Here is a 16,259-nt window from a genome sequence, read left to right as displayed (position 1 = left end):
TTCAACTTGTTATTTATTTATCAAATGTTAATCAGAAGTTTCCCAAAGACAAACAAAGCAGGACGTTACAGGACCGGCCCATAAAAAAAAAAAAAAAAAAGGAAGCACAGCACTCTTACATAATAAGAGAAAAAATACAGTGAAATAAAATGATAATTATTGGTACATGGATTCAATTCATGCCTAATGTTCCCAGTTCAGTAATTTGTGAACAGCTGTTGTCCATTTAAGTCCAAATTATATTTGACTCCCAGAGATTCCAACAGTTTCTTCCATTACTGCAGAAACAGACGAGTCTTTCCATCGATGTGTTGTGCAGATATTTGTAATCGAAAGCTACAACGTCAACCTCACGATGGCGCTAGAGGGAACATCAGCGGATCGCCAAAATGTCGTAGCGATCCGTCGGATGATTAGTGTGAGACGCTGCTGCGTGTAGACAGTGAGGATGTTGGACTTCATCAGGTGGACACAAACACCACTCTGATGGCAGCTGTTTGTTCACCAGTATCAGTCCGCCTGTTCGCACTGGTCCCGCTGGAGCTGCAGCAGAGAGAGAGGAGAGGTGAGGTGACGCCGCCATCAGGCGTGAGAGCAGGAGGGAAGACGATAAAACAGGCGGAGAGAAAAAAAAAAAGAGGAATACTGGAAAACAGAGAGCAGAGGAATGAGGAACCCACCTGTCTCCACGGATACACAGCAGCTCCATGTGTCCGGCTGCCAAACAGCTCAGCAGCTGCTAAATGAAAAGTCTTCCTGAAGTGATGCTTCAGCTCCAACATGAGGACCTGCAGCCGCCGCCGTCATCTGAAAGCACGGCGGCGGTGATTGATGGCAAACAGTAAAAACACATCAGGAGCGTTTCTGTGGTCGACTAAATGAAAACACTTTTTTACAGCCAGACTGCTTCGAGGAGGTGATGAACTTCAGTCGTTCAAGTGTATAAAAGGGGAAAGTTTTAGAGCTAAAGACGTTATTTGACTTATGACTTAACGACCAAAACGTCGCAGAAGAGCTGAAAACATCAGATCTGTGTGGAGCGATGATGAGGAGACTGTAACCTTCCTCACATCGATACACGAAACGAGCAGAAACGTCATATTTCCACCACGTTTTCCATCGTTTGAGCTTCGGACTGTCGCCGCTCTTTTACTGACGTCGTCTCGTTGTGTCTTCTTCTTCTTCTTCTGCAGCGGTTTAACGGCAGCGCCTCCTGCTGTTTATCTGCTGATATTCACACAACAAGCAGAGGATGCAAAAAACATTTTCTTCTGATGGTTTTTCTGGATATTTGGTTGAAAACTTGCACTACATTTAAGTGGAAATCTGACTAATCAGACTCAGATTTCAGAAGAACTCCAGTTTCTTTCCCTTTTGGTCTCATCTCTGCACATTTATGCATTGATATAAACACATTTTTTACTGGCGTCTCCTTCATGTCTGCACTGACTGTAAATGTAACGTCTGTAAAATTCACATTAAAAGGGACATATTCTGTTTTTTTTTTGGTTTTCTGGTGTTGAACCCTCATGAGATGATGATGTAATCCATTAACACATTAATTACTGATAATAATGTACCCATATTATAAAGTGTTGATCAGATATGATTTCAGTTTGTTGTGACTTCTGTGTCTTCCAGCTGTTTTCACACTGTTTTAAATTCATCTGAAGAGTCGTGATGTTCAGAGTTTGAAGGTGACTCACGCTTCCTGTTTTCAGCTGTGATGACGGTCAGTGAGACCCCGCCCTTCATCATCCTCACACACATCTCTGCACTTCTTCATCTCACTCCTCGGTCTGTCTTCACTTCACCACTGTTTCATGTTTTTTTCTCACTGTTTCACATGTTTGATCTTTATTCCATCTTTTCTGTGTTTCCTGTTTTGTCTTTATTTCTTCTTTCTTCACACAGACTCTCCTTAGTCACACTGAGATGAGACGGCCTATAAATCATAAAATGAACTCAAGAGTGATGAAAATAAATTCAGAGGAACTTTAGCAATCCTTCAGTGAAGTCAACTCTGGCAGCTTTTGTCTCGGGATGCTGCTCTGGGACGATTTTAAATGAATATTTTGACATATTTTTCTTGCTGAGAGTTGGATAAAAAAAAGTTTGATACCGCTCTCACATCTGTACGTTCCATCCACATGTGGACCTAGCGGCTGGGTAGCTTAGCTTAGCTTAGCATAAACACTGGAAACAGGGATATTAGCATCGTTTTACAGTAAGAATATCAAGCTACTAGCACTGCTAAAACAGTTACATCTTGTTTAATCAGTAATGCACAGTAACTAAAATGAGTATTATAAACTATTTTAATTATAGACTTCTATGCAGTGTTTTGGTGTCTGATAAACCTTTAAACTCATGGATCTGTCACTCAAACTGAAGCAACATTTATTCATTTTAACGCAGGGCTGTTTTCAGTCTGAATAACTCCAACCAGCAGCTACAACGTCCTGAGATTAAAGAGCCTTAAAGGACGAGTTCACGATTTTACAAGTTTGTGTTTAAACCAGCAGTCAGGTGTCCATATGATCATTCAGCTCACTATGTCCATTTTCATATACAGACAGAGAAACACCTTCGTACATGTCATCAGAGTCACTGTGCATCATTTGTCTACGTTTACCTTCAGACGACATGTTGCAGAAACAAAGAGGTAACGCACAAGAAATGATGTATATATGTAAAAACAATGTAAAAGAGCACCAAGCAGCAACCTCCAGGGCTGTAAAATGAAGCCAAACTGCAGTTCCTTGAACGACCACTTGAGGCTCCAAAAGTGAGTCAATCCCCATAGACCCCCATGTTAAAATGTCCAACTTTACAGCAGAAATAAACATGTTTACAGTCTGGTACAAACAACGGTTTTGGTCTCTGTAGCTAATTTCCTCTTTCATGACAACTGTACGGGGGGTGAATTTTATTATAACTCACCTGTTTAAATTTTAATAAGCGGTAAAGTTATGCATAATGAAGGACATGGCTGCTTTGAGTGACAGGTCCGCCAGCCGCTAGGTGGCTTGTTTCAGCTGTTCAGCCCCGCCTCTTTGCCCATTTTTGATTGGCTGGGAGTTAGGCAGCGTCACGCACTGCCAAGATGGCGACGGCCGAAGCGGCTCACTTTGAGCTTCAGAAACCGACGGGTGACGTCACGGTAACTACGTCCATATTTTTATACAGTCTGTGAAGAGCACTCGAATGAAGGTAGGACAGAAAAATGAAGATTAAATGCAAATAAATCTGTTTTTAATCTGTTTTAAATACTCAAAATGAGCAGAAACACTCCACAGAGGAAACACTGAGCCCTGTTTGTCACGTTAACCACTTCCTGTAAAGCTGAGCGTGAATATAATCTGTATTTGCTTCATTGCTGGACTCTTTCAGGTCCAGCTGATTCACATGATGTGAGGACGTCCACGAGTCGCTGCCTCGCTTTTATTTTCTTCTTTTCTTTCTTTCTTCACCAGAATCTCTTTGAACGCTGTTGCTTTCCAACAATCCGGAGCATTATCCGTGACTCTCCATCCAATTATAACCCCACAGGCTTTACATCCTGACCCCCCCCCCCCCCCCGCCCCCACCCTCCACCCCCCCGCCCTCAGTCTGAACTCTGACAGCAAACGTTCAGGATCAGAGGCGGCGTTCTTCCACCGAACAATACCGAGGTCGTGACCTGTGTGAGTCTGTGTCCCCGCTGACGATGGTCACGTTTCTGCTTGTCCTCTCTGACTCTGCTGGGACACAGATGTCCCCGATTCACTGATGCTGTTTCCACTCTGACTTTAGATAACTCTGGTTTCTCTTATAGCAGGAGGAAAAACTCATCAGTCCTGTTATCTCCAGATAACATATCTCACCTCAGTTACTGGGTTCAGTTTTGGTCCCAACAGCCCTTCACATTGTTTAGATCAGGGGTGTTAGGTGTAGGGCTGCATTTGAAAATAAGAAAAAATAAATAAAATGTTCAAATAAAGTGCTTAACTTCAGAAAAATAAAAATAAAGGGAGGAAAAGCTTGAATTTCCCCTTTTCTGTTTCACATCTTGACTTTCTCTCCCTTTCTCCGTCTACCGTAAAGACTACAAAAGCTGCGCCAGTTAAAATAGAAGCTCCCCGTCAGGTTTTAAATCATAACCTTCTGTCTTGGCTGTAGGTCCGGGGGTCCATATGAGACAGACTCTGCCTCCAGTTTTCTAATTTTTCAGTAAGTGTTACAGCTGACTTTGTGTTTGTGGTAATAAACCGAGCAGCAGCTTGAGGCTGAAGTACCTTAAAGTGTCACCGACAGCTGCTAGACTCCTATTCACAAAGCCTCAACTTCTCTCTAGAAATACTGAGTCAGTCATTGTTTTCATTGAGTCATTCTGGTCTCAGTCTCTAAATTCAGACCCTCTAATAAGTGTGCTGGTGGTCATTTAGGAAATTATTGCTCCGTTAATAAGATTTGAAGACTTATAGTAGCTTTGATTGGCTGCTGTGACATGTTTCCAGAGCGGAGAGAGAGTGAAACCCAACATTTACCATCTTTATATACAGTCTGTGAACTGATGTCAAACTGCAGCTTCAGTTAGTAGAAGAGAAAACCTCCTTTTCATTCGGTGGTCTACCTAGAATAAATTCAACTAGAAGAGACTTGAATATGAGTTGAATGTTATTTAGTCAGGACATTTTGGTGCAGATAGTGTGACTGAGCTCTGGTGGCAGGTCGGTGGAGTCGGGGTGGCCAGTGGGTGTCTGCGAGATGAGCAACACAATGAGAAAAAGGACTGTTGAAGAAGCGCAATAGAAGGTCTGAATGCGTGCAGTGATGATTAGATGAATAACTGAAGGGAGACGGAGGAGGAAAAATTCAAGTTTATCAAAGCAAAATACATCCTACAACTGAACAAACACTAGGAGGAGGAAAGAATCCAACAACATAAACCTTCAAATAGTTCGACTCAACAAAAAGTTCTAAACCTATAATTTTACATAGATCTACTATTGATTAACTGATTGATCATTCCAGATCTATTTTTTGGTTTTAGATGTTTGCTTTGCTGCATACTATACCATGACGGAAGAGACAAGAGTCAAATCTATGGACACATATTGAGGCCTGCAACTAATAATTATTCTCATTGTCAATTAACTGATAAGTTGTTTGGTCTATTAACATTTCATAAAATGGTGTCAATCAGACACGTCCATGTCCTGACGTCCTCAAATGCCACAAAGACATTCAGTCAACGGTCAAAGAAACTAAAGAAACCAGAAAATATTCATATTTAACAAGCTGGAAGCAGAGAATGGAGACTTTTTCTTGAAAAATGACAAAACAGGTTAACATTAATTTAATATTTGACAACTAATCATTTAATCATCTATTGCAGCTCTACATATATTACATGTTGTGTCACAGTTTCAGCAACCAGTGGAGCACTGGGAGGTTGAAACTGATGCATACGGTACATAAGTGCAGCCCAAAATAATATTAAACATGAAAACTGACCTAAATAAACTATAATGAAACTTCTGTGTCCTCCTGGCTGTTCCTCAGTCCTTCCCTCTCGATTGTTTGAAGCACACAGACCTCCAGAAACTGAAGAACAGACTGAACGACGGAGGGATGGGAGGAGAGGGTTATTCTGGGTAAACTGGGCCTCACACCATTATGCATAGAAAACAAACAGTCAGTCACAGACAGGACATGAACTGGCCGTCTGTCGGCGGAGAGCGGTTTCTCATACCGAGTCAATAATATAAGTTATGAATTAAACATTTCTCGGCTCCCTTCTGTGTAAAGAACAGGTGACCTTTGTGATGTTTTTGGAGACAAACAGAGAATGTTTATGTTTCAGATCTGAAGCTGAAATATTGAGCCTGACTCGGCCAACAAGCTTCATTAAACCCTTCGTGAGCCATCGTGTCGCAGCCTCGGTTCACTCCAATCTATTTACACTAAAGGTCTGCAATAGTCAAAACATTCAAACGCTAAAAAAGGGACGTCAGACTTACCTCACCTGAACCCTGCAAAGACTCGTCCATTTAAAAAAGAAACAATACAGACCCCTGCATGAACTGAACCAAAGGAAACAGGACACAAAGATGTTATTCAGTAAAAAAAAAAAAAAAACATTTAAAATCTAGCGCTGTACCACAAAAACATTACACCTCATCTTTTTTAAAACTGATTTGACAGAAAAATATGTGTTGCTGCTTAAACAGTAATCACATATTTTGCATCTGAGCTCTGAGATTAACGAGCAGTGATGGATTTTCTTTCTCACAACAGCAGCAAAGTTTCAATGTTAATGAGTTTTTCCTGGTAAACCACTGCAACAAACACCAGCTCTCCCACTAATACGTTTCATGATTAACACATGCAAAGTCACATGACTAAGTCTGAAATTGAACTCCAATTATCATATTTTCTTTAGAGACATTTCTGTCATAACAGAGTTTCTCCAGGTTGATTCTGATTCTGTTTGTGATCTTCGTGAACACCAGGAGGGGAAAGTGTTTGGTTTGGCGAGCTGAGGAAAGCTTCTTTACTCTTTGCAGATGATGTGGTTCTGTTGGCTTCATCAGGCCGTGACCTGCAGCATGCAGCAACTACCACACTTGAGGCTGAAGCCAATGCAGAAGTACCTTAAAGAGTGCATATTCTGCTTTTTTATGGTTTTGTTTTTGTTATTTATATCCTGTTCTGATGTTGGATTTTAGACTTGGTCAAAGTTCCAAAGCTTAAATAGAAATGCTGCCTGTAAGTCAAAAGTCAGGTCTCAACCTGCTCCGACACTTTGTTCACAACATTTTTTTTATACCTTGCTGACGAGCTGACGTTGGCTCGTTGCGCATACCCATGAATGTCCGTCTGTTCTTTAGCCTTCGTTGCTAAGGTGGTTGCTAAGGTGGTTGCTAAGGTGTTTCCATGTGTTGTTCACGTTGTCCAACATGTACGAATGGATTTGAGAAGTTGACATTTGGAGTAAAGAAGGAGAAGAAGAAGTGAAATCCTGCTACTATTGTTTGTTTACGTAGCCTCCGGAGCCGGAGGAAGCTTCCTGAAGCTGACCAATCAGAACAGAGTGGGCTCATCAGGAGGCGGGGCCTTAAAGAGACAGGAGCTAAAACGGCCTGTTTCAGACAGAGGCTGAACTGAGGGGCTGCATAAAGGACCAGTAGAAGATCAATAAGGAGTTTTTAACTGGAAATCATGCAAAGACAATCCTAGTAGAGCCTGGAAATGTGAAGAATATGGGTCCTTTGAAGTGCAATGCCCCTGCTGGCTACAAAAAAAAATCAACAACAGAACTAACGCAAATGTGCCCAACACATGGGATTATGGGTACAAGGTGGATGTAGTTCCTAATGGATGATGTGAACAAACCAAATAAAAAGACGAACTAGAAAATGCAATTTCTGAATAAATTGCAGTATAAATGGTGGCTGTTGAAAGGCTGACGCTAAACTGGATTGCTGGCTTTAATTTGGATGAAGACGCAATTGAAGGGGTATGAATGAGTTGGAGAAGTGGGAAATGGGTGGGTCAGATTAGTAAATCTCAATCAGCTGTGTTGAATATTTTCAAAAAGGATGAAAGTGATTTAAAAGTTGAATAAAACTCCTAATGTATGCAAAATGTGGAACATTTTATGTGATCATTTTATGATCATTTATGTCATGTAAATATGTGTCTAATCTGACAATGTGGTATATGCGATAAAATTACAACAACTACAAAGATGCATTTCTTAAAGAAAGTCAGGTGACTGCAGTGCAGCAATGCTAGCAATCGTTTGTGGTTGCCAGGTGGTTGTCAGGGTGGTTATAGATGGTTGCTAAGGTGTTTCTAGGTGTTTTCTAGGGTTTACTAGGTGGTTGTCAGGTTGTTTCTAGATGGTTGCTAGGGTGTTTGTAGGTGGCTGCTAGAGTTTACTAGGTGGTTGTCAGGTTGTTTCTAGATGGTTGCTAGGGTGTTTCTAGGGGGCTGCTAGGATGAACTACATGGCTGATTGGGTGTTTATAGGTGGTTACTAAATTTTACTTCACCAGGTAGTCGCTAGGGTTTGTCCAGGTGATTGTAAAGGTGTATGTAGAGGCTGCTAGGGTGTTGTAAGGTGGTTGCTATAGTGTTTATAGGTGGTTGCTAAGTGTATTAGGTGGTTAATAGGGGGCTGCTGGGATGTTCTTGTTGGTTGCTTGGGTGTACTGGGTGGTTGTTAGGATAAGAATACACATAACATTTGGATTTTCTTCAGTTCTGTGTTGCCCTTGCAAAAACTATCTAGTTATTTAAGGGTAAGTTGACTTAGCTATCTTACGAATATAAAAGTTGACTTTTATCTAACACTGTCGATGTAACAGTAGGGGTTTTTCTGTTGAACAACGAGCTAGCTAACACTACCCAAGGTTGGCTAAGGAAATCTTCAGTGGCAAGTCGGTTAAGACATTGAGAGGTTATGTGATTCACTGCAAGCATAATGTATCTGCTCTTGTTAACATTACTGTCCGGGCAGCTGTTACCGCTTTTAAATGCTCAATGGTGTTGTGTGAACGCCAGTGTGTCAAGATACTAAAGATCTAATAGCTCACTTGAAGGAGCATATTGTGGAAGGACGTGCTGTGAGTTGTCCAGTGAGAGGATGCACAAATGTTTGAGGTCAAATCTTCACTTACCGCCCACATGTCACGGAAACAGGGATTTTGCAGACAGCAGAATCAGTGACTTGCACAGAAAATCTGCTTCTCAGTCATCATCTGTTTCAACTGAATCAGATAACTTTAGCCCTCAAGTGTATGAGGCAGGTACAGACGAAGGTGATGTGGATATATCAGAACATTTCAGTGATCTTTTTCTTAGAAACATCTGTTTATTCTACTTGAAATTGCAGGGTCAGTTTCTACTGCCTGCTTCGACCAAACAGAACATTGTTGAGGAGATGCAAAACATACAGTACATTAGTACCAGAGCTATGTATGCTGCTGCTAGCCGTCCCTGCAGCAGGTAGCAGCTCCGTTTCTGGCCACAAACGCCTGCTGATGGCTTTTTTTCCTGCTCAATGTGTTTGCAGGATTACCAACTGCCACTTGTAGGAATACAGAAGAGCCGCAGATGGATAGTGGCAGGGTTGTTTTGTTGAAACGTGTTTTGTTTAGTAATAGTAACCCATGTTTGATTGTGTGAGGAATGGATTAAACCTGGCTGAACCCAAATATTCACTGGTGCTCCAGATTGCCTGCAGCTACCAACATCTCTGAAACTGCTCATTCTGCAGACAAACGTCCAAATTTCAGATCAGTCAAGTGCAACACACAAAAGCAGCCAGTTTAAAAAAAAACACTAAAATCACTCCAAACCTCCCAGAGAAGCTGCATTAATCAGCGATGCAGTGACAGTTCATTCAAAGTTTCCCTGAGAGTTTACACTTTCACCATATTTCCAGGTTGAAGCTCAGAGAAAAAGGACTTTTGCCATTTAATCAGCGTTACTGGATAAACACGGGATGTATTGGATCATTGGCAACACTTCTGGCTTCACAGACTGTAAGTGACATGACTGGCAAATACTGTCTTTATATATATATATATATATATATATGTATATATATACATATATATATATATATATATATATCTACCTCGGAGCAAATTTAAACCCTTAAAGACAGAAAAACACATTCACTCAAACTTTCCACAACATTCAGTGTTAAGTTGTTCAGGATTATTAAAGGCAAAACATGGTCGTTAAATCACTCTGAATCTTGTAGGAGACACTTGTAAAAATGAAGAGGAAGGGTGACATCACCAGTTTTCTTCTACTAAAGAGGAAACCAACTAATGAACAGAGATATACATCAGGAGAACTGGTGATAGAGAGAAGGGAAGTGAAAGTGTGGAAGGCAAAGATGACCAGAGTGATCAACAACCACCCGATGCATTTAACACACTCCTACTCATTGATTAGTCCATTTATATCAGGGTCATTTGCCAACAATATAAAATAAAAGCATCCGCAAATTTTTGATGCAAGTTTTGCACTCTAAATCAAAAGGTTATGAAGTAAGAGCTTAACGTTGTCACGACAACTCGCCACACTGCACTCGCCGCCAGCCTGAACCGAGGCTTAAAATTCACATAAGGTGTCATTAAGCAGCAGAGTTCGTCTCCAGTTCTTTAGTTTTTGGTAGAGGAAGTCTGTCAGTATATTAACTGCCCATGTTGTTGCTTTTTTGTATGAAAAGGATGAATTTCGAACGGTGATTAAACTTGAGCTGCACTACGTGTGCATTAAATGGTTTTACTGCACACCTGCCGGCCAATCAGAAAAGAGTATTCCCCTGGACCATGGTATATTTTATATATATATTCTTATATAAAAGCCACTTAATTAGGAATACCTGTGCAATCTACTGCATCCAATGCAACAGCTCTGCCATAAATTCTACATTTACAAAGTTTACACATTTGCAGTTTCTGTTGATGTTGTTGGAAAGGTGATAATTCTACTTTATGTTTATTATTGAGCTCGTAGTGGGTGCTGGTGGTGTACTGGAGTCCATTAGAATTATCACCTTTCCGACAACGTCAACAAAAACTTCGTAAATGTAGAATTTATGGCAGAGCTGTTGTGTTGGATGCATTAGATTGCACAGGTGTTGCTGATAAAGTGGCCGGTGAGTGATTATAAATATATATATATATATTTCTGCCACCCCTTAGAGTCTCGATGCCACCCTCCTGCCACCCCATGAATATTTCCCAGATTCACCCCTGAAGGCAGTTCCTGCTGAGTGTAGACCTCGAGGTTGTGAATGACCAAATCCACACCTTCATCTCTGCCATGTCTTTGATGTTTGGAAGCTATTACTGCCTTAATATCCACTATCCTCTGGATCTGGGCTCCACACTTGAGTTCCTTCAGAGGTAAAGACATATTTTTTTTTAAATGTCTCCTTTAGAACAAATCACTGTATATATAGTGGTTGATTGTGAATTCTTGTGTGGTGTTTTTTCATCATCAATCCAGAGAAGGACACAAAAGTTCAAACAAAGAAAAAACAAGAAGCAACTGACAGTGAATCCCAGACTCCTCACCCTCATCACATCACCAGCTGTATGGAACCATTTACACTTTACTGTACCTTCACTGGTAACCACTGACATTCAGAACAGTATTTTTCTACGGAGACCCGGAGTGGTCATAGAGCATGAGATACAATTAATTCCCATATTTCGATTAATATGTGGGCACAAGATACAGCTGGCAGATATTATGGCTTTATTATGGTGAAGAAACTGATGCCAAGTTAAGGTTCATTCTATGTTTTAGTCTCTAATTGTCAGTGTGTTTTAAATAACGTACCGTGATGTAACCCTGTAAAGCCAATTAGCTGTTGTTAAGGCCCTACTATAGCAAACACATAGTGACTGATAATCCTAATCTAGTAAACGAACCAGTATTTATCAAGTTAGATGAAATGATAGTGACTGAATCGTTCGTACAGTACATTCAGCCCATGAATTAGCCAAAAATGTGGGAACGAAATGTATTGTAGATTTATGTGAACTGGCTTATTGTACATTTAGGTGGATTCACTAATGCCTAATGATTACTTGAACGATAAGGTCAAGGCAACTTTTATTCTTAGTGATTTTATTAACCACCAGAAGTAGATATTTTATTCCTTATGGACCCCCTGGTGTTGCTTGCAGCTGGAGGATGCAAGGCTGCCAACTAGACCAGCACTCTAACCCTAACCCTTACCCACTGATACTGCCCTTACATGTTTATTTGTTTTGTTTTTCTTCATACCTCTCAAATACTTACATGTTGACATCAATAATCATGTGCCTATGTGTCTGCTACCCTGTTATCTGGAGTTCCTCAAGGGTCTATCCTCGGACCTCTCCTATTCTTTTTATACATGTGACCTTTTGGCCACTATTCCAACAGTATCTGTTATTAATATGGTGAAAACACGCAGGTAGAATTTTCACCATCCTTCATGACTGTCTAGCTTGTACTGTATCACTGATTTGATGTCCTTATGATTGAGCCTGACTGCTTTGCTAACGAGGTTACTCGTTATGTTAAGAACATCAAAACCTCCTCTAACAATCTTGGTGTTCTTTCTCATCAACATCTGAAGTTGGAACATCACATTACTAAAGTTTTCAGTCTTATTTCTTGCAGTTTTACAGAATATGGGTTTAGAGATTAATATTACTAAACACATTCACCACATTCTGTTTCTATGAGGCCTTTAGTGACCTTTTTATTAAAGAAACTTAATACGAACAAGGGACAAACTTCTCAGGTGAAATGTATTTATTATACATTCAGGCCATGTTCATAGTCTAAATAAAAAGATTATATCAGACATATTTAACTGGGTTGGAAATACCACAACCTACAATAACACAATAACAACAACGACTGGTGGAAATTAGCATATTGTAGCGTGATGCTCAGTATTGAAATAGGTAGATGAGCAAAATATGTGACCAGCAACGGAGCCAGTGTAATTCTGTCTTTGAGGATGTTCACTCAGGCCTGCAGTTGAACTATTCATTTTATTGAGGAGCATCCCAGTACTGCATAGACAATACCTCTGGTGAACTGCGATGGTAAACAGGTCAGCAGACACACTGGCTGAAGGAGGGGGGGGGGGGGGCACTCTGTCACGGCAGGCTGAGAGCAGGTCAGGTGGTCTCGGCTTGGTTCTGAATGGTCTAATCTGGTTCAGAGGATGTGGAAAGCGGCACAAACACTGTACAGTAGCGATGGTGGAAACCGCTTCTTGATGTTTCTTCATTGTTCATGATTGCTGAGCCGTTGAGTCCTTCTGTAGTTGTCGGCGTCCCAGACTGATCAAGGACTTATTTCTGTCCATTATTCTCATTTTAAATCCAAAAGGAGCTTCCACAGTTTCTCCATCAGTCTGTTAGATCTGCTAATTTAAGCAGCTCCAGAAATCATATTTATAAGTTGGCCTTTTTATTAAATTTTTAACTTACTCTTTGTTCACCGTTTCATCTTTTTTTTCTGTTTTAACTTCTTTAATGTTGTAGAAATTTTTGTTGCTCAAGAACCACACAGAGACATAAAGAAAGTATTAAACATTGTTACTTGTTGACGCTGTTGTAGACGCTGTACAATCCATCACACCATCAGTAACAATTATACAAACGTCCAAACACAAACAAAAATACAATCATCTTGTATTTTTGTAGAGAAAGCATGTTGTTCAGCAAGATTGTGAACCCAAACTAGACAGCTTCATACCTCTCCAGAAGTTAAAACAGTCTGGTCCCTAATGGACACTTCAACAAACCGTTCTTATAAACAAGAATGGTCACACAATCTAACAGACCTCATGGTCAATCAATACCTTCAAACATGGCAATCCGTCAACTTTAGCTTGTCTACGTACCTCCACACAGTCTCTAACCCTAACCCTAACCCCACCCTAACCCCCTAACCCCACCCTAACCCCACCCTAACCCATAGTAGGCTTAAGACAAAGATATCTCTAGCTAACCCCAGAGGTCAGCAAGCAGGATTTCTTCACCAACATGTATCCACAAAATGACAATGACATTACATCACATTCAGTTGATAACAAACATGGACTCTTTAGTTTGAAAACATATTAACATATATACAAAAGATTTATAAAATGATAACCTACTATTCAATTTACTTTCACAATGTTTTGTGTTTTTATTATTTATCATTTATTTTTGTTGTGAGAAGCACTTTGCAACTGAGTAATTGCTATGTATTTATATAATTGTTGTTACTGTTATTAAGGTTATTAATAATGTTTTCTTTGTTGTGTTTTTCTGGCTGCAGAGAGGATCATAACAGTCCACAGCAAACACCTGATTGACAACTTGTGAGTCTTCAAGCAGAAACGATGACAACACCTGCTCAGAGTTTCCTGACGTCTGTATGAGACTCTGTCCCGCCGGTCTTCAGTCGTCTGTCTCGTTAAGACTAATTAGAGGTAAGCGGTGGTATACTCAAACTCCACTGAGTCCATCTTCCTCAGGTGCACAGTCCGACTCAACAGCTTCATACATACATAGAAGGAACCAGAACTCTGGAATCTGGTTTTATAGTTACTAGAGTATCAGGTCGACGTGTTTCAGCTCTAAGCCGTCATCAGCGTGTTTGTATCACCATCACAGAGGAGACGTCTCCTGTTGCTGACAACACCTCAGCGGTGGAGGATAAAGCTCAACAGCATCTGTATATTCAGAGGAGACCGAGGAGAGCCAACTTCCCCCCGAAAAAGCTGCTCGTCAACGTTTACAGATGCACCGCAGAGAGCTTCCTAACATACTGCATGACAGCTGCGCCAAAGCTGACAACAAAAAAAAGGCCTCCAGCGTGTGTGACTGATTCTTTTATTCATGGTGTTTATTCATTTCCACCATGGATTATCCTTCATATATATATATATATATATATATGGACACATACAACTCATGAGTCTACTGGACAGTTATTGGATCAGATCAATCTGTTTTTAACAGAACGTGTAAATGTAAAAACATTGTATCTTGGTTTACAATGAGCTTTATTATTAATTATCATAAGCAGCTGTTGGCTATAAATGTTTTATGTGTTGTTCTGTATTTTTTTTGCATTGAAATTCTGGCAGTTGAACTTTGAAATAAAATACTGTAACATATCAAACAGTTTATCACTGAGATAGAATTAGCTTTACAGTATCTGTTCTTTTTAAAATAGTTTACTGTAAACAGGTTTATAATATATCTGTTTTTTTTCATAGCAATTTACCGTAAACAAACAACAGTTCCCAACAAACAAAGCATCCTGTAATGTTCTATACATTGTCACCATATTTTTACGGTGATGTTCTGGCAATCACAGCTGCTAATATTTAATAAAATAAATCACACAGAACTTTATTTACAGTGTAGATAAGAGTTGAAAATAAATGAAAAACCAGCTGAAGCTGCTTTGTTGGAATGTTCAGATTCTGTTCATTTCGTCCGTTTACTTACATTATAATAAACAATTGAAAAAAGCTGAATATAAAAAAAGGTAGACAGCAGAAAAGTCAAAGCATAAATGTCCTTACAGAGCTGAACATTTTGGTGTGTGAATGGTTTCTGTAGCTGGAAGTGTGCAGCAGTAGTAGTCAAGCAAAGAATGTATGGAAGAATAATAAGGCTTAGAATAATAATGTGAATAAAAGTCACAGTTTCCTCTCAGACTAAAACCCATCTGGCCTTGTTTTCACCCTGAGATGCTCCGTCGGCTGCGAGTGAGTGAAGACTGGATGGAAACAAGATGGTGGCGGCGGCGGCGGCGGTCAGCACCGGTCTGAAGTGAACGGACCAAAGGACTGAAGAACTGGTTCTTACTGAGATCCATTGTGTGAGAATAATCTGGAACACATTGTTGAACTGAAGCTGGTCTTAATCAAGCGCAGAGAGAGAGAGAGAGAGAGAGAGAGATAGCAGTAGCATGTTAGCCTGGAAAGATTTAAAACGTCTCTGTCTGTGATTCAGTCTCAGTGAAGGGATTTCCCTCCAAAAGAAAAACCTCTGAATCACCTCAGACCTGATATGAAGTGTGAAATCTGTCTGAATGTCTGCAGCTCAGACAGACAGAGTGAGAGAAAGCAGCAGACTCAGCTGCACAGAAGATGTTTTCTGTTCTGGTTCAGAAATGATTATTGGACTGAAACTTTGTCTGCACTGAGCCAGCGTACTTTTAAAAAACACTAATTCACATGTGAAACCTGTGTGTCCTGGTTGCTTCTGATCTCCTTCCACACTGAACAACAGGAAAACGACTAAAGTTCTGCCCGAAAAACTGCATCACAGCAAACATCTGGAGAGACGTTGAACTACTCTGGACACCATTAAAGAACAAAGTCACCTTCATGTCGACAGAAACTGAGAGAAAAAGATGCATTTTAAACATACACAAGAGAACAAAACCAAGAGTCTAAAGTTCTGCTGGATACTAGTCGGTCAGATACATGAACATGCAAATATACGCTTTAAATACATATGTAGTAAATGTAAACAACATGCTAACGTGAACAGTATTTAATTTATGTCAGAAAAGGGAAACTTCCACATGCTGTAAATGCAGCTTTGTTGACCAAAGTGCTGCGCAAATTACAGTGAAAGACAATATCAAAGTATATGAACAAATGTAAAACATAACAGAACAACAACTGTAAGATAATCATGGTATCCATGACCTCAATAACGACCTCA

At 40.2% G+C, this 16,259-nt stretch overlaps 2 long non-coding RNA genes across 2 annotated transcripts; one reads left to right on the top strand and one right to left on the bottom strand.

The window, feature by feature from the left end:
- Window positions 1–204: 204 nt before the first annotated feature.
- LOC122972307 lies at window positions 205–1,425 on the bottom strand. The gene is made up of 2 exons (XR_006399715.1): window positions 681–1,425; window positions 205–543 (listed from the first exon to the last, which is right to left on the bottom strand). It is a non-coding gene; the product is annotated as an uncharacterized LOC122972307 (long non-coding RNA).
- A 12,315-nt stretch (window positions 1,426–13,740) lies between these two features.
- On the top strand, window positions 13,741–14,994 carry LOC122972314. Its single transcript, XR_006399721.1, has 2 exons — window positions 13,741–14,002; window positions 14,187–14,994. It is a non-coding gene; the product is annotated as an uncharacterized LOC122972314 (long non-coding RNA).
- The last annotated feature ends 1,265 nt before the right edge of the window (window positions 14,995–16,259 follow it).

The sequence above is a fragment of the Thunnus albacares genome, chromosome 21 (genome assembly GCF_914725855.1).
Source record: "Thunnus albacares chromosome 21, fThuAlb1.1, whole genome shotgun sequence".
Lineage (NCBI taxonomy): Eukaryota > Metazoa > Chordata > Actinopteri > Scombriformes > Scombridae > Thunnus > Thunnus albacares.
The sequence above is the reverse complement of the archived record's forward strand: the minus strand, read 5'-3'. Positions and strand labels throughout refer to the sequence as shown.